Genomic DNA, 21,862 nt, shown 5'->3' on the forward strand with positions numbered 1-21,862 from the left:
AAATTTCATGCAGCTGGAGGCCTGAGAACAGGGTACTGGGCAGACTCCCTCCTCCCTTGCCTTTTCTATAAGATTTGAGGCATGGTTATGTATTTTTGAAGGATATAGAAAGAAGGTTTAAAAGTTAATTTGATAAATATTTTTGTAAAGGTTGTACATGTGATGAAAAAGAAGAGCACAGAAAGAGAATGTCCTGATAGGTTAGCTAGGAGAGGCAAACCTGTTAGTTTCCTGGTGGACACTGGGGCAGCCTATTCAGTCTTAACAGAGCCAATAGGACCTGCACATCAGTCCAGGGAGCCACCAGACAAACTACCTGTTTTCCTTGGACATCAAAGAAGGACTGTGGACCTCGTAAGGAACACATACTGAGAGAATGCAGCTGCTGAACTGGATCAAAGTAGAACAATGGGCCTTTGAGAAGGCTCTCGTCTTAGCACCTGCCCTAGCCTTGCCAGACATCGTGAAGCCCTTCCACCTCTATGTGAGTGAGGTAAGGGGCATTGCCAATGGGGTTCTCACTCAGACTCTAAGTCCCTGGAAGAGACCTGTTGCCTAAGAGATTGGACCCTGTGGCAGCAGGGTGGCCAGAGTGCCTCCGGGCAGTGGCCACCACTGCATTGCTGGTGAAGGAGGCAGATAAGCAGACTCTGGGCCAGGAGCTACACTGGCTGTCAGCCTGCCGGCCTGCTTCTGGATGATGATCCAGAGGAGCCCATTCGTGGCTGCATGGAGGTGACACAGTGCTGCCATCATTCCCAGACGAGGTAGAGGCAGCAGTAATCACCCTGAACCACACCATTTGGGCACAGTTTCTGAACTTTTGGCCTTAATCCAGGCCCTTTGATAGGGACACTGTGCCATCCACAGAGAAAGAGGGTTACCAACTGCAGCTGGAAGAAATCGGCTGAACAGAAGCAAGCCACCGAAGGACCAGATGATTGGTGGACCCTCCAGATGACAGACTGTTGGTCCCAGAGGCTCTAGGTCAGACGTTAGTTGCCCAGTGATACCAGGTTACCCACTTAGGTGTCACCAAGACTTCTGAACTTCTGTGAGGCAGATACTATCAAGCTTGCTAGAAGTACTGTCTGTGCACAGGTAAATGCTAAGCAAGGTAAGGAGGTCCCCCTGGGAATTCGGGTCCTAGGGAACTTCCCCAGGAGAGCATTGGTAGGTGGATTTCAGAGATTAAGCCACCAGCCTTAAGGTCTAGTTTTTGTAGACACTTCAGATGAGGTTGAAGTATACCCCACTGGGACAGGAACTGCCTCTATAGTAGTCAAGAGATTATACCTAGATTCTGGCTGCCAGTAGTCATAGAATCAGATAACAGCCCAATCTTTGTAGCCAAGGTATTTCAAAGTATAGCTCAAGCCTTAGGACAGGCATGAGCAGGACTCTGAAAAGGAGTTTAACTAAATGTGTCCTAGAACAGTAAAAATTGGACCAACCCCCTGTCCTTCGCCCTCTTATGGGCCAGGTGTACCCTCTACCGGGATGAGTTCCCCCCTTTTTGGGATCATGTATGGTAACCGATCCCTTGCTCAAGTCCTTACAGGCTCTGCAGTTTGCTTGTTCCAGATGCACTGCCAGTGCCCACCACAGACCCCGTAGCCTGGGAACTAATGTGAGTAAAGAAATTCACTGCCCAAGGACTCAAAGGGATGCTACACTGTTATCCTGAGCACGCCCACAGCTGTTGAAGTAGATGGCACCCAGACCTGACTATATGACTCCCAGCTCCTGCATGGCCTGGATCCTGACAACTAGTGGCCTCACCTGTGAGATCCCCAGCCTGGGCTCCACACAGGCCAGGAGCAGACTTGATGCCTGCAGGAGGGGAACTGGACTTCAGTGAGGACAGTACTGATGGGGACTGTGGTACTAAGGGTCTTAGTAACTGTATTTGTTGTTTATGCTGATTCTTACTCATGTTGACATTTTTACTAGCCAGTGAGAAAGTCCAGGGCTAAGTAAGACTAGATAACAGAACAGCGAATGCCCTAAAAGGAAGTAGGCTGAGTCAATGTTTTGACTCAGGCACATAAGACAAGGGGGGAATGAGAGGGCAGAGCAGGGCGAGGCTAACTCCTGGCTCCATTTTGTACTGTGGGGCAGGGTGGAGCAGGGCAGAGCTATCCTCCATTTTGTGTAACTTGTGCCTAGCCTTCACCGAACCGATCAGGGTCAGTCAAAGCAGTGACAACACCACCCCTATAAAACCCCTTGACCTGTTGAAGCCTACTCTCTTCCGCCATGCTGTAGGTGTAAGTGGGACAGAGCCCATGCTAGCATGGAATTCAGGATTTCTGTAATTGCATCGGACTTGGCTCCCTGGTGGTCCTTGGGGATCACGAAATCTGGGCCTAACACCTTGGGCTACAGATGGGGAGGGAGACCTTCAGCTACGGACGGGGAGGGAGACCTTGGGCTGCAGCAGGGAGGGAGCCCCTGGGCTGCGGTGGGAGGGGGCCACAGGAACCCGGAAGCCCAAGCCGTCTTTGGTGGGCGAGGCTACTTTTCTTTAAGGAACTGATACTGGAGCAGGAGGAAGGCTCTTTCATTCAAATGTTACACTAGTTCCCTGCAGCTCAGATGCAAACCATATGCAATGTGGGTTTACTGGTTTCAACCAAGAAGTTGGGAACCTTTGCAGCGGGTTGTAGATTACAGCAAACCTGAACCTGCAGCTGTTAGGCCTCAGAGGGATGAGGTGAAAAGCAGCTCCATTTGGTAAAAAAATCCTTGTGGACAATGGAAGCATGGAGGGAAGGAGGGAAGGGCAGGAGGGAGGTAATCAATCAAAGGCCTTGCGTGCACATATGCATGGCCCATGGACATAGATAATGGGGCGGTGAGGGCCTGGGGGTGGGTGGGAATGGGCAGGAGAAAGTCAATGGGGAGGAAAAGGGACATATGTAATACTTTCCACAATGAAGGGTTATTTTAAAAATGTTATGCTAACAAGTACCCATTCCACTGCAAGGAGGACATTTACATTCACTCAAGAATAATAACCCAGCCCTTCAAATCTTAAATAGGTAAAAAGAAAGTGATAGCCAACCCTTATAATGAACCATTTTAACATTTCACAACACCCAACACTACCAGATTTTTCTTGTATCGAGGCCACTTCTGTTTATTTGAATTGCAAGTACCCAAGTACCTCCATTTCTGCGCGTGTCATGAGGGAGAGATCTAAAAACAATGATGTTCCGTGAAAGGAAAGGTTTGGGATCAGGCCACCTGGGTGTCACTCCAGCCTTGACATGATACATGTGCCACCTTGGACAGCACGACTCACCTCTCAGGCTGTTGGTTTGCTATCTCTAAATTAAAGGTAATCATGTCTTGCAGGGCACTCCTGATTCTGGTCCAGATGAAAGAGTAAGTAAATGCTGTGCTTGATGGGGAAAACAACACATTGGAGGGGGGGATGTCCAAGCAATCTGAATCTGTGCCAGAACCCTAATGTACATTCTTAATAGCTTATAATTAAGTCACTGCTCCTTTCCTACAATCTGGTCTTGCAAGACCTGAGGCCATAAACTGAACAATACACAACCCCTGCAGGTGGTTATCAGTGCTGATGCCAGGCCAGGCCCATAAGTGTGGTCTCAAGACCCCCATCCGAACACCTGGGGCTTTTTGCAAAGCCCGGAAAAGTCCGGAAGTCCTGTTCCATATTTGGAGGACAAAGACACCAAAGGGGTATAAAGAAGAGCTTCCACCATATTGGTTTGCTCAGACTTTGAGAGGCAATTCCTTGGAGACCACGGGTAATAAAGCTGCATGACTCCATTTTTCTAAGTGTCACTTGGGTTTCTTTAGTCTTCTACAACATGATCACCATTTCTCATCAAAACTATATCTAAACTATAGAACAACCATCTTTGAGAACCACTGAGTCTAGCGGAATAGGATCCTATAACTAAAAATGTACGAAGAGCCCTGCTGAGATTGGCAGGAATGTGAAATGGACTGGTCCTCACTGTGTGGTGGATAAGAATCAGCAGGTATATGTTGATTATGGAGGTCCCCCTGAGGAGTGAGGGGTCCCAGCCGCCACAGGGTTCTTCAGCCCAGACTACCAGTGCCAGAAGAGTAGTCCCCACAATGTCTTTCTGTGAAAGTCAGCTACGATTCCCAGGCACTCTTCTTAAAGGGACATGTGGGTGGAATCCCAGGCATTCCTCTTAAAGGGCCCAAGCAGAGCACAGACTCACTTGCTTAAAAAAAACTCATACTAAGCTCTAGTGAAGGGGCAATAGCTCAAAAAGTGTGTGGGGAACATGAGGAAGAACTGAATCGCCCTGCTCCAGAGCAAGGGCTGGAGGGTCAATTCTCTCTGGGACTAAAGTGCCTGCAGGTGCCATTTTTCCTTTGTTGAGCCCTTCCCCCAAACAGATGGCAGGTATAGGCAGGCACCAAATCTGAGTCTCAATTAATCTGGCTAACACTGCTAGCTCACCACACCCTGGTAATTCCCTGAGATCCCACCGGATGGCAAGGAGGCCTCAGAACCAACATACCCAGTGGCCAATGTCAGACACATTAGAGCAGCCCCCAAATAGCTCAACAGATGATACACTCAAAGTGTCGACTTAACAGGAACCAGAACCACACTAAGGTGAATCCCACACAACAGATTGTCACAGGCAGTACTCACATCAAGTCAGCCATAGGTCAGTCCCACCAAATGATAGGTCAACAGCAATCAAGGATCAACTACAACAGGAGGGTACATTCAATCCACACAAGGGACACCATGGAACACCCAGCTCAGGTGACCAGGGACTTGCACCACTGAGCCACACAAAAACCCGACTACATAAAAATGCTCTGCCAAAATGGGAAGATGAAGCAGATCTACCTGATGTGTAGAAACACAGGGAGGCAGCCAAATAATGAGAAAAAGAAAATGTCCCAAATGAAAGAACAGGACAAAACTCGCAACCTGCCAGGTACAGAATTCAGAACAATGGTATAAGGATGCTCAATGAACTTAAGAATAAATGAACTTAATAAAACTTATACTAGAAACAATAGGAAAAAGCCTATCAAAAATGAAGAATACAATAACAGAAATGAAGAATACATTAGATGGAATCAACAGCAGATTAGATGAAGTGGAGTGTCATATCACTGATCTGGAAGACAAGCAAACAGAAAACACCCAAAGAACAGCTCTTTGAAAAGAAGAATTTTTAAAAAGTGAGGACAGTTTAAGGAACCTCTAGGACAACATTTGAATCATAGGGTGTAACAAAAAAGTCCAGGAATTGCAGAGTTCAAAACAAGATGTACCCAAAGGGGCCTACACCAAGAAGCATATAATTAAAATGCCAAAGATTAAAGACAGAGAGAATCTCTTGAAAGTAGCAAGAAAAGAAGCAGTTAGTTACCTACAAGAGCGTTCCCATAAGACTGTCTGCTGATTTCTCAACAAAAATGTTGCAGGCCATAAGGGATTGGTACAAAATAGTCAATGTTATGAAGCAGGACTTACAACCAAGATTATTCTATCCAGCAAGGCTATGGCTTAGCCTTGATAGAGAGATAAAGAGCTTCTCAGCCCAGAAGAAGCTAAAGGAGTTCATCACCACCAAACCAGTATTATAATAAATGTTAAAGGGATTTCTCAAAGAAGAAGAAAAGATTAAAAAAAAATGAATAAGAAAGGAGTATAAAGAAAAAACTCTCACTTACAATGGTTAACACATAATAAAAACAGTGAATCAATCAATTATAAAGCTAGTACAGAAGGTAAAAGGCAAAACTAAGAAAATCATGTGTATTTACAACAGTAAATTTAAACACACACAAAAAATAATAATTACAAAAGTATAAACATGGAGGAGGTAAGTAAAAAGAATAATCATTTCAGAATGTGTTCAAATGCAAGCAAATATTAGGTTAAAATAGATGGCTATAAACATAGCTTGATATATATGAAGCATAAGTAACCACAGACCAAAAATCTACAAGAGATATACAAGTAATAAAAAGAAAATAATCCAAATAGAACACTACAGAAAATCATCAACATACAAAAGAATAATAAAGAAACAGAACAACAACAAAGTCAGAAAATAACTAGTAACATGGAAATATTATAACTACAAGCAATCAATAAATACTTTAAATGAAAATGAATGAGAGGTGGATCCCTGGGTGCATAGCTTGGTCCTTTCCACATGCACGTAGGTCCAGCAGAGGGAGCCACAAGCTGTGGATGGCTGATGGCTCCAAACAGGTTGTCCAGAGCCAGTCACAGGCAGCATCTGATTTGGCCTGCACCAGGTCCCTGCGAAGAGCCCCAGATCCAGCCCACCTAGAGGCAAGCTTCAGACAACAGCAGAGCAGAGTCCAATAAGCCTCACAAGCAGCACATCCTCAGGGAGGTGTTGGCAGCACCATCACTGCTGAGGTGAATCCACTTCATGTGATCAGTACCGAACAACAGCCTGCACACTGTGTTGGGGGTTGAGTCTCACTGTCAGCCAGCCTGAAGGTTGATCCCATGCACAAATGAGCCAATAGCAATCAAAACTCATTTACAAAAAGAGGGTCTAAATAAAGCACACAAGGGACATCATTAGAGCACCCAGGGCTGGTGATCAGGGAGACTGCATCTCTGGGCCACACAGGTCACCTCCTCTATAAAGCCACCATACCAAGACTGGGAGTCACAGAAGATTTACCCAATACTTACAGACACAAATAAAGGGGAAGCCAAATGGGGAGACAAAGAAACAGGCCCCAAATGAAAGAACAAGATAATTTTTCAGAAGAGGAGCTGAAAAATAAATATATCAGATATAGAGTTCAGAGTAATAATTATAAGGATGCTTATTAGCATGAAAAGGGGCTTAGAAACCATAATAAAGTCAGAAATGAAGAATTCCAGATCTGAAATAAAGAATACAGTGGGAGGAATGAACAGTAGCCTCAATGAAACAGAGGATCAAATCAGTGATTGGAAGACAAGGTGGATAAAAACACCCAATCAAAGCAGCAAAAACAAAAACAATTTTTTAAAAAATGTGGATAATTTAAGGGAACTTTGGAACAACATGAAGTGTAACAACATCCATATCATCACAGTCCCAGAAGGAGAAGAGAGAGATCAAAGGGCCCAGAAATTATTTAAAGAAACAATTACTGAAAACTTCCCTAACCTGGTGAAGAAAAAACATACGAGTCCAGGAAGCACAGAGAGCCCAAAAAAAGATGGACCCAAAGATGCCCATACCAGGACACATCATAATTAAAATAGCAAAAGTTAAAGATGAAGAGAAATTCTTAAAAGCTGTAAGGTAAAGGAAGTCAGTTACCTACAAGGGAGCTTCCATAACACTATCATCTGATTTCTCAACAGAAACATTTTAGGCCAGAAGGGACTGGCATGATATATTCAAAGTAATGAAAAGCACACACTTCAACCAATGTGACTTTACACAGCAAAGCTATCACTTAAAAATGAAGGAGAAATAAAACCCTCCCAGACAAGAAAATATAAAGGAATTTGTGGCCACTAATGCAGTAGTCCAAGAAATTTTAAAGGATTCCATGAAGAAGAAGAAGAGAAGGAGGAGGGGGAAAACAGAGGAATATAGTTTAAAAATGACAATCTCACCTAATAATAGACAAACATGTAAAATGACCGTACCTCCAATATGATCAGGAGTGATATGCAAATTAACCCAACAAAGAGGCAGTCAATTTGCATACACAGTCGCCCAGTGAACACAGGAGCTTGCATTCTGCCCCACCCCAGGTCTCTCAGGGCCTCTGTGCAGCATGGGAAGGCCGGGCTGGAGCAGAAAGAGGCGGCTCCTGGGCTTGAGCGGAAAGGGGCAGGCTGGGCCGGAGTGGAAAGGTGGTGCAGGCAGCCAGGGAAAGGAAAGCCCATTCTAGCACAAATCTTCGTGCATCAGGCTTCTAGCAAATATATATCTATCCATATTCACTTTAAGTGTAAATGGCTTAAATGCTCCAATCAAAAGACATAAGGAAGTTGCTGAATAAGAAAATAAGACCCATATATATTTTGTGGGTCTCTCTTCAAGAGACCCTCAAAAAAAAAAAAAAAAAAAAAAAAAAAAGAACCCACCTCAGAATAAAAGATACGCACAGACTGAAAGCACAGAGATAGAAAAAGATATTTCATGTAAATGAAAAAAGAGAGCTGGGGTAGCAATACTTATGTCTGACAAAAGATACTTTAAAACTAAGGTTATAGTAAGAGACCAAGAAGGAAAGCACATAAAGATAAAGGGAGCCATGCAACAAGAGGACCTCACCCTTGTAAACATTTATGCACCCAAAACAGGAGCACCGGAGTGTGTGAAGCAAATCTTGGTGGACATCAGGGAGACTTGGACAGCAATATAAATAATAGTAGGGGGTTTTAACACCCTTTTGACATCAATGGATAGTTTTCCAGACAGAGCATCAACAAGGAGACAGCAGCCTTACAAAGGAGACTCTAGATTAAATGAATTTAATTTATGTCTTCAAACCATTTCACCCAAAGCAGCAGAATAGACACTCTTTTCCAGTGCACCTGGGATGTTTTCTAACATAGACCACATGTTAGACACAAAGCAGTCTCAATAAATTTAAGAAGACTGAAATCATATCAAGCATCTTCTCTGACCATAATGCTATGAAATTCAATATCAATCACAAGAAGAAAACTGGAAAACACACACAGACATGGAGGTTAAATAACATGTTACTAAACCAAGAGTGGGTTACCTATAAGATCAAGGAAGAAATCAGATGATACCTCGAGACAAATGAAAATGAGAACATCACAACCCCAAATCTGTGGGACACAACAAAAATAGTCCTAAGAAGGAAAGTCACAGCATTAGAGGCCTATCTCAAGAAACAAAGAAAAGCTCAAATAAACAATGTCACTTTTACACTTATGTGAACTCAAAGAACAACAACAAACAAAGCCCAGAGTGAATAGAGGAAAGGAAATAAAATATATCAATGCAGAAATAAATGAAATAAAGTCTAAAAAATATAAATGATCAATGAACCCAAGAGCTGGTTCTTTGAAAAGATAAATAAGATTGACAAACATTTCACCAAACTCATCAAAAAAAAAAAAAAAAGAGAGAGAGAGAGAAATAAAATCAGAAATGAAAGAAGAAATAACATTGACACCAAAGATATGCAAAGGATTGTGAGAAAATATTGTAAACAATTATAGGCCAACAGATAATCAGGGTGAAATGGAAAAATTTCTAGAAACATACAATTTTCCAAAACTAAATCAGGAAGAATGAGAGATTCTGAGGAGTTAGTTTACAACTGATGAAAGTGAAGCTGTAACCAAAAACTCCCAACGAACAAAAGCGCTGGACTGGACGGCTTTAAAAGTGGATTCTACCAAACATTCAAAGAATTGAAACCAGTCTTTCTTGCCTTGGCTGGCGTGTCAGCTCCCGCAACCAGGGTCACCAGTTTGATTCCCAGTTAAGAGCATGTGCCTGGGTTGCAGGTTTGCTCCATGTCCCCAGCTGAGGTGGGTTCAGGAGGCAACCAGTTGATGTGTGTGTGTCTCTCTCATTATGTTTCTCTCTCTCCCTCTCCCTCTGAAAAGCAATGGAAAAAAATCCTTAGGTGAGAATTAACACACACACACACACACACACACACACACACACACACACACCATGCAAAAAAAACAACAACCATTCTTCTCAAAGTATTCCAAAAAACTCAAGAGTAGGCAAGACTCCAAAGCTCATTCTATGAGTCCAGCCTTATCCTAATTCCAAAACTAGGTAAAACATGACAAGAAAAGAACATTATAGGCTAATATTCCTGATGATAATAGATGTTAAAATCCCAGGGATTCTAGTTTGGTAAAATATTTGCTAATCAGTAAATGTGACACATCACATAAACCAAATGAAGGATAAAAAATACATGATCATGTCAACAGATGCAGAAAAGGCATTTGATAAGACACTGCACCCTTTTCTGATAAAAACTCTCAGCAAAGTGGAAAAAGAGGGAACATTCCTCAACCTATTAAAGCCCATGTCCAGCAGAGCCACAGCCAGCACCATATCCAATGGGCAGAAACTACAAGTATTTCACTTAAGACTGGGAACAAGGCAGGTGTATTTGTTTTCATCACCCTTAATCAGCACAGTACTGGAATTCCTAGCCACAGCACTCAGGCAAGAAGAAGGAATAAAAGGCATTCTAATTGGAAAGGAAGAAGTAAAACTGTCATTATTCACAGATGATAACATAATGTATATAGAGAACCCTGAAGATTTCTCCCAAAACTACTAGAACTGTAAATGAATTCATTAATATAGCAGAATACAAAATAAATATCCAAAAAATCAGTGACATTTTTATACACATTTTATATAAAGAACTGTCAGAAAGTGGCACTGAAAAAACAATTCCATTCACAATTGTGTCAAAAAGAAAAATATTCTTAGGAATAAACTTAACTGATTTAAAAGACCTACGCTAAGAAAATGATAAGACACCAAAGAAGGAAATTGAAGAAGATATAAATAAGTGAAAGCATATGCCATGCTCATGGATAGAAATAATTAACATCATTAAAATGTCCATACTACCCAAAGCAATCTACAGATTCAATGCAATTCCTATCAAGATACCAACAATTTCACAAAAGTAGAGCAAATATTCCAAAAATTTATATAGAACTCCAAAAGACCCCAAATAGCAATAGTGATCTTGAGAACAGAGAACAAAGTTGGAGAAATCATGCTGTCGTATCAAACAACGCTACCAGGCCATAGTAATCAAAGGGCATGGTACTGGCATAAAAACAGACCTATTGATTGGTGGAAGAGTACAAAGATCCCAGAAATAAACCCATAACTTTATCGTCAATTAATACTTGACAAAAGAGAAAAAAATCATACAATGGGGTAAAGATAATCTACTCAATAACTAGTGTTGGGAAAATTGGACATATATGTTAAAAAAAAAATTAAACAACTTTCTTACACCATACACAAGAATAAACTCAAAATGGATTAAAGACTTAAATGTTTGGCTCAGAATCATAAAAATCCTAAAAGAAAACATAGGCAGTAAAATCGCATGTATTTCTGGTAGCAGTATATTTTTTCTGATATATCTCCTTAGGCAAGGTAAACAGAATAAAAATAAACAAAAGGGACTACATCAAACTAAAGAGTTTTGCACAGCAGAGGAAACCATTAACAAAATTAAAAGACAACCCACTGAATGGGAGAACATATTCGCCAATGTTACATCCAATAGGGGTTAATATCCAAAATTTATAAAGAACTTATAAAACACAACACCAAAAAACAATCCAATTAAAAAATGGGCAAAGGATCTGAATAGTCACTTCTCTAAACAGGGCAGACAGATGCCAATAGACCTATAAAAAGATCTTCAATGTGCTGAAACCGGTATGGCTCAGTAGATAGAGCGTCGGCCTGTGGACTGTAAGGTCTCGGGTTCGATTCCGGTCAAGGGCATGTACCTTAGTTGCGGGCACATCCTCAGTGGGGAGTGTGCAAGAGGCAGCTGGTCGATGATTCTCTCTCATCAATGTTTCTAATTCTCTATCCCTCTCTCTTCCTGTATGTGAAAAATCAATAAAATATATATATTTTTAAAAAAGATCCTCAATGTTATTAACCATAAGAGAAATGCAAATCAAAACCACAATGAGATATCACCTCACACCCATCACAATGGCTGTCGTCAATGAATCATCAATAAATCAACAAACAGCAAGTGTTGCTGAGGATGTGGGGAAAAGGGAGCACTTGGGTACCATTGATGAGAATACAGACTGGTGCAGAAATTGGTGCAGTATGGAGTTTCTTCACACAAAAAAAAATGAGTCTGGTTGGTGTAGTTCAGTGGGTTAGAGCACTGTCCCTGCACTGGAAGGTCATGGGTTCAATTCCCGACCAAAGAACATACCTGGGTTGTAGGTTCGATCCCTGGACCTGGTCAGAGTGAGGCAACCAAACAATGTATCTCTTTCACATCTTTCATATCTTTCTCTTTCTCTCTCTCTCTCTCTCTCTCTCTCTCTCTCTCTCTCTCTCTCTCTCTCTCTCTCTCCTCTCTCCTCTCTCCTCTCTCCTCTCTCCTCTCTCCTCCTTCACCTCTCCTTTCCTCCCTTCTGCTCTCTCCACAATCAATGGAAAAAATATCCTCAGGTGAGGATAAAATAAAATTAAAAATGGAACTGCCTTATGACCCAGCAATTCCACTTCTGGGAATTTATCTGAAGAAACCCAAAACACTATTCAAAAGAATATAAGAATGCATGCCCCCTATGTTCATAGCAGTGTTATTTACAGTAGCCAACATCTGGAAGCAGCCTAAGTGCCCATCAGTACTTGAGCAGATAAATAGCTGTGGTACATGTACACCATGGTATATTGCTTGGCCATAAAAAGAAGAACATTTTATCTTTTGTGACAGCTTGGAGATAGACCTGGAGAACATTGTGCTAAGTGAAATAAGCCAGTCAGAGAAAGACAAGTGCCACATGATTTCAGTCATATGTGGAATTTAATAAACAAACTGAATTAACCAGCAAAATAAAGACAAACTCATAGATGAAGGGCAGGCTGACAGCTCTGGAGAGAGAAAACTCTCAGATGTGGACAACAGTGTGGGGAAGGGAGCGGTTGGAGGTGGTAGAAGGAATGGGGGGCGGGGGAATAAATGGTAAAGGGAAAATAGAATATAGAGGAAAAAAAATAAAAGGAATTCCCCTAAAAATTCCAAAAAAGACTAAATATGAACTAAACTAACTACTCCAATGAACTTAACTCACTGCTCCAATCAAAGACAAGAGGTGGCTGAATTGATAACAATACAAGACCCAAATATATGCTATCTACATCTACCTACTTCAGACCAAAAAACACAAAAAGCCTAAAGTAATGAGATTAAAAGAATTTCATGCAAATGAAAATAAAACAAAAGCTGGGGCAGCAATACTTATATCAGATAAAACATACTTTACAGGGTGTAAGGAGACAAAGGAAGACATTTACTAATTATAAAGGATCAAGAAAACAAACAGATACCATTCTTGCAAGCATTCATACACCCAGTGTAATGCACCAAAATACATAGAGCAAATACCTGAAGGGAGAGATCAACAGTAGGAGACAAACACTTCATGGATAGATCGTCTAGACTGAAAACTGGCCAGGAGCAGGCTTTAACTGACACATTAGACCTGATGGACTTAATTGAGATGTTTGGAACATTTCATCCCTAAGCTGTAGAATATACATTCTTTTTCAGTAGAATATACATGAAACATTTCCCAGAAAAGACCACATATTAGGCTACATAATTAAATTTAAGAAGATTAAAATCATATCAAGCATTTTCTCTAACCACAGTTACAGGAAAGTAGAAATCAATTAAAGGAGAAAAGTGATAAACACACAAACACATGGAGACTAAATAACATGTTACTAAACCATTAATGGGTTAACAATGAGATTGAGGAAGAAATAAAAAGATACCTTGAGACAAATGAAAATGGAAACACAACAATTCAAAATGTAAGGGACAGAGTGAAAGCAATTCTAAGAGTGAAATTCAAGCATTATAAGCCTACTGTAAGAAACAATAAAATTTAAAATATAAAATCTAAACTTACACCAAAAGGAAATGGAGAAAGAACAACAAACAAAGCCCACAGTGAGTTGAAGGGAAAAAAAAGTATAAGGATCAGAATGAAAATAAACAAAATTGTATAAAGAAACAATACAAAAGATGGGTGAAACCAAGACCTGATTCTTTGAAAAGATAAATAAAGCTGATAAACTTTTAGCCAGACTTTGCAGGAAAAAAAGGAGAAAGGACCCAAATAAATAAAATCAGAAATGAAAGAGGAGAAGTAACACTGACATGACAGAAATTCAAAGGATTGTAAGAAAATATCATGGAAAACAACAAGCCAACAAATTAAACAATCTGGAAGAAACAGATCAATTCCTAAAAACATACAATCTTCCAAAACTAAGTAAAAAGAAAAAAATAAAATCTGAACAGCACAAATACAACTAATGAAAAAGCAGTAAAGCAGTAAATTAAAAACAAACAAAAAAAACCCGCTTTCAAACAAAACAAACAAACAAACAATGCTTTCAAGCAAAAATGTCCTGGACCAGGTGGCTTCACAGGTAAATTTTACCAAAGACTCAAAAGAACTTGTACCCATCTTTCCCAAACTATTCAAAAAAATTCAAGAGGGAAAACATCCAAAGTCATTGTGTGAGGCCAGCATTATTTTAATTCTAAAACCAGATAAAGACACCACAAAAAAGGGAAATTACAGGCCAATATCCCAGAGAAACATACATGCAGAAATCCTCAACAAAGTATTAACACACCAAGTTCAGCAATTCTATCTAATAAAGAGGGAATATGCAAATTGACCATCACCCCATCACAAAGATGGCTGTGCCCACAACATAGGCGAGGATTCCATAACACAAGATGGCTGCACCCACAGTAGAGGCCGAGTTCCCATAACAAGCCTTAAGGAACATCAGCTGGGACCTGAGACTGTGTGGCCTTGGGCCAGGACAGGGGATCTGAGCCTACGCCCCCCTGCCCGGCAGAGGTTGACAGGGGACTTTAGGCCACAGTCCCCACACGGTGGGGCCTTACAGGGGACCTCAAGGTGCAACCTCTACCCTGGTGCTGAGCCGGGGAACCTCAGGCCAGGCCCCCATGCCGGTCTGGGGGACCCGAGGCTGTGTCCCCCACCTGGTGGGGCTTGATGGGGGACCTCAGACTGCATCCCCCTCCCAGTGGGATTTGATAGAGGATCTCAGGCCATATCACCTGCCTGGCAGGGCTTGACAGAGGACCTCAAGGTGCGCCCCCCACCCTGGTGCTGGGCTGGGGAACCTCAGGCTGTGCCACCTGCCCTGGCAATGGGATGGCGGATCTGAGGGTGCTCTGGGAGACCTAAGGCTGAGCCCCCCACCCAGTGGGGCTTGACAAGGGTGGGCTGGCCGGGTCTGGATCTTGCCCAATGTGGGGGAGGGCTGGCTGGGTCTGGGTCTCACATGATTTTGGGGTGCCGCAGGTGGGGGGGGAATTGACTCTGGGTCCTGCAGTGCACCCCAGACTCTGACAGGAGGAAGATTTTCATATACATTTTACTAATTTTCTTTAATCTCTGACACTTTTATTACAGAGAAAGGGCAAATAGCAATATTAAAATGTTTCCTCCAATTAATCCCCTTTTAATGTGCATGAATTTCATGCACCAGGCCACTAGTACATTATAAAGATCATTTATTACTGGGATACAAGGTTGGCACAACATCCAAAAATCAATTAATGTGTTATACCTCATAAACAAAATGAAAGATAAAAATCATATGATCATATCAATAGATACAGAAAACACATCAGATAAAATACAGCACTCATCCTACCTAATCCCACCTAATAAAAGAGTAATATGCAAATTAACCATCACTTCGCTACACCCACAAGCCACCCCATCACCCAATCAAAGCGAGTATGCAAATTAATCCCAACCAAGATGGCTGAGGCCACAGAGAACAAGAAAGAGCTTGGGTTATCCTGGCAATGGAGGAAGCCAAGCTTTCCACACACCTTGGAGGGCCAAGGCCTCCATTCAAGGGTACAAAGTTTCAATTGTAAAAGGTAAATAAACCCCAGATACCAGGGCCTCCGCTTGGGTTGCCGGAGGGCATGGCTGGCCTGCAAAGCACCACAGGCCCCTTGCCCAGGCTGCCCTATACCCCAAGGGAACCCCCACTCTGATATAAGACACCCTTCAGGGCAAACCAGCTGGCCCCCACCCATGTACCAGGCCTCTATCCTATGTAATAAAAGAGTAATATGCAGATTGACCATAACTCCAATACACAAGATGGCTGCCCCCATGTGGTCAAAGATCCTGCCCCCATGTGGACACAAGATGGCCACCACAATATGGCCAGCAAGGGAGGGCAACTAGGAGGCACCAGGCCTAGAAGGAAGGGCAGTTAGAGGGACAAGGCCTGCCAGGGAGAGCAGTTGGAAGTGATCAACCCTGCAGGGGAGGGCAGTTAGGGGTGACCAGGCTGACAGAGGAGGGAAGTTGGGGGCAAACAGGCTGGCAGGGGAGCAGTTAGACATCAATCAGGCTATCAGGGGAGTGGTTAGGGGTGATCAGGCTGGCAGGAAGTGGTTAGGGGCAATCAGGAAGGCAGGCAGGTGAGCAGTTGGGAACCAGCAGTCCTGGATTGTGAAAGGGATGTCTGACTGCCCGTTTCATGGGACTGGGCCTAAACAGGCAGTCAGACATCTCTCTAGGGGTCCCAGATTGGAGAGGGTGCAGTTTGGGCTGAGGGACATCCCCTCCTTGTGCATGAATTTTGTGAACAGGGCCTCTAGTTTATTATAAAAATTCTCAGCAAAGTGGAAATAAAGGGAATGTACCCAAAATAATAAAAGCCATTTATGCCAAAACCACAGCTAACATCATACTCAACAGGAAAGGTAGCACTGTACTTAAGACCAGGAAGAAGATCAGGATACCCCCAATAACCACTCCCATTCAATACAGTCTCAGGAGTTCCAGGCACAGCTATCAGAGGAAGAAAAAGATAAAAGGCCCCCAAAATGAAAAGAAGTAACACTGTCATTACTGCAGATGACATGATACTGTGTATACAGAACCCTAAAGATCCCCCCAAACTACCAGAACTGAGAAATGAACTGAGTAAATTAGCAGAAATGGGCTGCATTTTAATATACCAATAGTGAACTGTCAGAAAGGGAAGTTTACAATTGCTTTAAAAATACCTATGAATAAATTTAACCAAAGAGGAAAAAGACCTGTACTCAGAAGATTATGAGACACTGAAGAAAGAAATTGAAGAAGATCTGAATAAATGGGAGTAGATACCATGCTCACGAATATGAAGAAATAACATAATTAAATATATATAGTGCCCGAAGAAATCTATTGGTTCAATGCAATTTCTATTTAATACAATGGCACCTTTCACAAAACTAGAATAATTTTAAAATTTATATGAAACCATAAAAGATCCTGAATAGCTACAGCAATCTTGAGAAAGAAGAACAAAGGTAGAGTTATGCTACCTGATATCAAAATATATTATGAGGTCATAATAATAAAAAAGTATGGTATTGCTGAAACCGGTTTGGCTCAGTGGATAAAGCATTGGTCTGCGGACTGAAGGGTCCCAGGTTCGATTCCCGTCAAGGGCATGTACATTGGTTGTGAGCACATCCCCAGTAGGGGACGTGCAAGAGGCAGCTGATCCATGATTCTCTCTCATCAATGTTTCTAGCTCTCTATCCCTCTCCCTTCCTCTCTGTAAAAAATCAATAAAAATATATTTATTAAAAAAAAGTATGGTACTGGCATAAAATCAGACACAGATCAATGGAACTCCAAATGGGCCACAAGCAGACAGGAGGAGGCTGCGTGTGCAGGTGAGGCCCAGAGCAGAGATGGAGACAGAGGCGGGAGGGCCTGCCTGAGCTGGTGCGGTGGTGGTTCGGACAGCTCTGGAGTGGACACAGGCAGGGGGGCCGGGGACGCTGTGAGCCAGGTGTGGGTCCAGGCCCCCGGGGCCGGCCTCCCGCAATGCCGATCCGGCCTGACTCCCACGGTAGCCGGTGCTGCACGCATCAGGCTTGGGTCCCAGCCCCCCGCAGGGCACATCCTCGCACAATTTCAATCGTGTGTTGGGCTCTAATAATACTCTAATATCTATGTACGGTGTCAGGTGGGTGCAAGCCTTAGCGAGGGATCACACTGTAAGCTACGTAAATGTCTAAGCACTATGCCACATCTGCAAGCAATGCAATGTTCAATGTCAACTGTAGCTAATTTTCCCTGTCTGCAGGGCACTTGTTAAGCTTAAATTAAACGTGTGAAGCACAGTTCCTGACGGAGCAGGCCCTGGCTAACCCACAGCGGCTGTGACGGCGAGGACCCGGCATGGTTATAACACCTGCAGCTCAGGCCATGGGGGGCCTGTCTGCACTCTTCCAAGCGGGCGGCGCTCTGAGACCCGACTTTCTTTGGCAGAGTCTGTGCTCTGCACCTTGCACTTGTGCTAGACCGGGAACCCCAGAGGACCCTGGGAAATTGTCATGGTTGTCCAGGTGGGTGTGGTCCTGACTAGCAGGCTACAGCCCAGAGACTGGGCACAGAGACTGGGCACACCTGCACCAACTCACTTTACCAACACAGTGCCGGGCAGAGATGTGCTCACCATGCACGGAGGGCTCCCTTCTGTCGGCCGCTGTTTTCTGCTGAGACACAGACTTCCCAGAGCCCTGGCTGTCAGCTCCGGAGGACTGAGATTGGAGGGTAAGCAGATAACGGGCATCTTCCAAGACAGTTGTCCTCAATCCACTTCAAGATGCCACTGCTGATAACTTTAGTCCTCAAAGCAAGGTCATTCCTGGACCCATGTCTTCCCTCCTTCCAGACCTGTAGAATATTCTAGGGGCCAGCTGCCTCCCGTTGGCAGAATAATTGAGTGGATGGCCTGGGCTCTTTCTGATAAAGAGTCAAACTGCATGTGCGCGCGTGTGGATCTGGTGAGGGGTAAGCACCACCCCCAGGAGAGCGAGGTGGAGACACAGCACCCAGGACAGTGCCCGCCTGGCCGCGCTCCTCGGCTCAGTCAGACTCGGTAGCTGTAGCCAGGGAACTGCCCTCCATGCTAACAGCTAGCCACGTTCTCTCTTTTTTGATTGCCAAAGAAATCTGTGGAGTCAACAAGCCTCCAATTTTGTCTGAACTGAGACAAGTAAATGTGAATCATTTGTTTTGTGAGTCAGCAGATATAAGCTATTGTGAAAAGTCACTAACTTCCTGATGAAAAGCAGTGAGTTCTGTTTATAGTACTAACTAGAGGCCTGGTGCACAAAATTTGTGCACTTGGGGGGGGGGGTCCCCTCAGCCTGGCCTGTGCCCTCTTGCAGCCCAGGACTCCTTGGGGGATGTCAGCCTGCAGGCCTAAGCCAGCATTGGATATCCCTCTCACAGTTCGGGAGCCCCCACTCCTTACCCTCCTAGTCATTGCCTTCATCCCACTCCTGGGCCCACCAGGCCACCTTCCTCCCTGTCATGTTGGGGGTAAGTATCGCTGCCTCAATAGGCCTAGCTTGGGGGGGAGGGCCTGGGTAACAGCATAATCTCTGCTCAGGATTTCAGTGACAAACTCCAGATAGCCCTGGAGTCTACCACTACCTCCTTAGCTTCCCTACAGTGGCAAGTAACATCGGTAGCCCAAATAGCCCTGCAGAACTGAAGGGCCCTAGACCTTCTTACTGCGGAAAGAGGAGGAACCTGCATGTTCCTTCAAGAAGAATGCTGCTACTACATCAACGAGTCCGAAGTGGTGAACAGAACGTGCAGACCCTGACTAAGCTGAGTGAAGAATTACGTGCAAGACACTTGCGGGACAACGCTCTTTTCCGCTGATTCCAAAGCCCTTTAGCTACCTGGATCTTACCCCTGATAGGGCCCCTAATTCTAATCTGTGTCTTTTTTCTCCCCCAAGCTCCCTGCCTCCTCAAACTCATCTGCTCCCGGATCTCTGAAATGTCTTGGGTGACTGTAAACCAGCTCCTGCTCCATCCCTACACTCGGCTGCCCTCAGATCTGCCTCTGCCTGACCCTGGCCTTTAACATTCCCAACCCTCTTCGCCCCTGGTCAGCAGGAAGCAGTCAGAATGATTTCAGCGCCCCCTACCACCAAAAGGCCAGGATGTTAGGTCAAGGGGGGGCGGGGCGGGGAGACTCAAGCCAATGCAAGCATCTGCAAGGCGGATGGTGACAAAGATAGCCGGCTAGCTGGTGCCTTCCTAGGGCCTTCCTAGCTTGGACTGGTTGCTGCCGCTCTGGCACAGGCGTGGACTTCCCTGGCCCACCCTCAGACCAGCGAGTTTCGCCAGGGAGCGCAGATTAAAACCTCCCCCTTTTAATCGCCTGATATTCGTGTCTTGCTTCTGCGTCGCAAACCTCTCAGCTGGGGCCTTATATTATCTAGCTTATTTCCAATTCTGACATTTCAATTCAATCTGTAAATGCTGCTATTATTTTTAATTTAAAATTGGTATTACTTTTCACTTTTTTTTGTTCTTTAAAGTGCATTTAAAGTTTCCTTGGAGCTCCTTCGGGGAACATACTTTATGGCCCAGCACCAGGCGGGCACAGGCTCTGGGGCAGATCCGGGACCTGCTGCCGAACCTGCCGCTCACCGGGGACGCACCCCAGTGTGGGTGTGGGATGGGCACGGGGTTCCTGAGAGGAGCCTGTAGTCAGCTATATCCTGTCTGATCACCAATGTGATACTAACGTCCGCTGTGATGACAAATAAAATGTAACTTAAGTTAAAATAAGAAAATGTATAAAGGAAAAGTGGAGGATTTAGTGATGCACAAAGGATGGGGCCATCAGGGCCTCTCGGCCCCTCCAGAGGGAGCGAGGTCGGATGGGGGGCGGCCTGGGTGGTGGTGGGGGGGGGGGAGCCCAGGGCTTTGGCTCGGCCCCCGAAGCCTCAGTGGCCAGAAGGCAAAGCCACGCCCAGCCTCCGGGCCTGTCCCCGGTGAAGGGTCCCTGGCTGAGTCGCTGCCTGTTGGGTCAGGGCACAGCTCTCAGCTCTCCCAGCGCCTCCCTCCTGGCATTCAAACCAGTTGGCAGGGGAGGAGGGGGGGGGGGCGGGAGATGCAGGAGACAGGCCTGGTGGAGGGAGGGGTGGTCCGAGATCAGAGGGGGGAGGGAGGGGTGTGAGACCGCATACATGTCTACGCCCAGCACCCAGCGGTCTCCGCCTGTGCCCTCCCTCCTGCAAAGGCCCCCAGTCTTCACCGCGGATGGCCGACCGGGTCCCCCTCTTTCTTTCTTTTTGTTTTCCCATTGACTTTTAGGGAGAGAGAGAGAGAGAGAGAGAGAGAGAGAGAGAGAGAGAGAGAGAGGTGGATGTGGAGCAGCACACCCCGCAGCGCCCAGATGGATGGACGGGATGGACGGATGGATGGGACCGGTGAGACAAACGGGACGGACGGGACGGAAGGGATGGACGGGACGGATGGGATGGACAGAATGGACGAGATGGACGGATGGACAGGATGGACGGAGTGGACTGGATGGATGGGATGGATGGGATGGATGGGATGGACGGATGGACGGGATGGACGGAATGGACTGGATGGATAGGATGGATGGGATGGACAGAGTGGACGGGATGGATGGAGTGGAGGGAATGGATGGGATGGATGGAGTGGACGGGATGGACAGGATGGACAGGATGGACGGGATGGATGGGATGGACGGATGGACGGGATGGACGGAGTGGACTGGATGGACAGGGTGGATGGATGGATGGGACGGACTGGACGGACGGGATGGACGGGATGTACTGGATGGACCGAATGGACGGGATAGACAAAGTGGATGGGATGGATGGGATGGACGGATGGATGGAGTGGACAGGATGGACAGGATGGACGGATGGATGGGATGGACAGGATGGATGGGACAGACGGGACGGAACGGACGGGAGTGGACAGGATGGGCGGAGTGGACGGGATGGGCGGATGGACGGATGAACAGGATGGATGAGATGAACGGGATGGATGGGATGGGCGGGATGAACGGGATGGACGGGATGGATGGAGTGGACGGGATGGACAGATGGACGGAGTGGACGGAGTGGATGGAGTGGATGGAGTGGACGGGATAGATGGGAAGGACGGGATGGACAGGATAGATGGGACGGACGGGATGGACAGGATGGACGGAGTG

General features: G+C 44.9%; 1 protein-coding gene across 2 annotated transcripts in view; it reads right to left on the minus strand.

Annotated features, from left to right (window-relative positions):
* TECTA (tectorin alpha) overlaps window positions 1-21,862 on the minus strand; it is a gene marked incomplete at its 5' end in the record, with an annotated part of 118,912 nt that overhangs the window by 41,946 nt on the left and 55,104 nt on the right. The window lies entirely within an intron of this gene.

The sequence above is a fragment of the Pipistrellus hanaki genome, assembly GCF_964339955.1.
Source record: "Pipistrellus hanaki genome assembly, chromosome: 19".
NCBI lineage: Eukaryota > Metazoa > Chordata > Mammalia > Chiroptera > Vespertilionidae > Pipistrellus > Pipistrellus hanaki.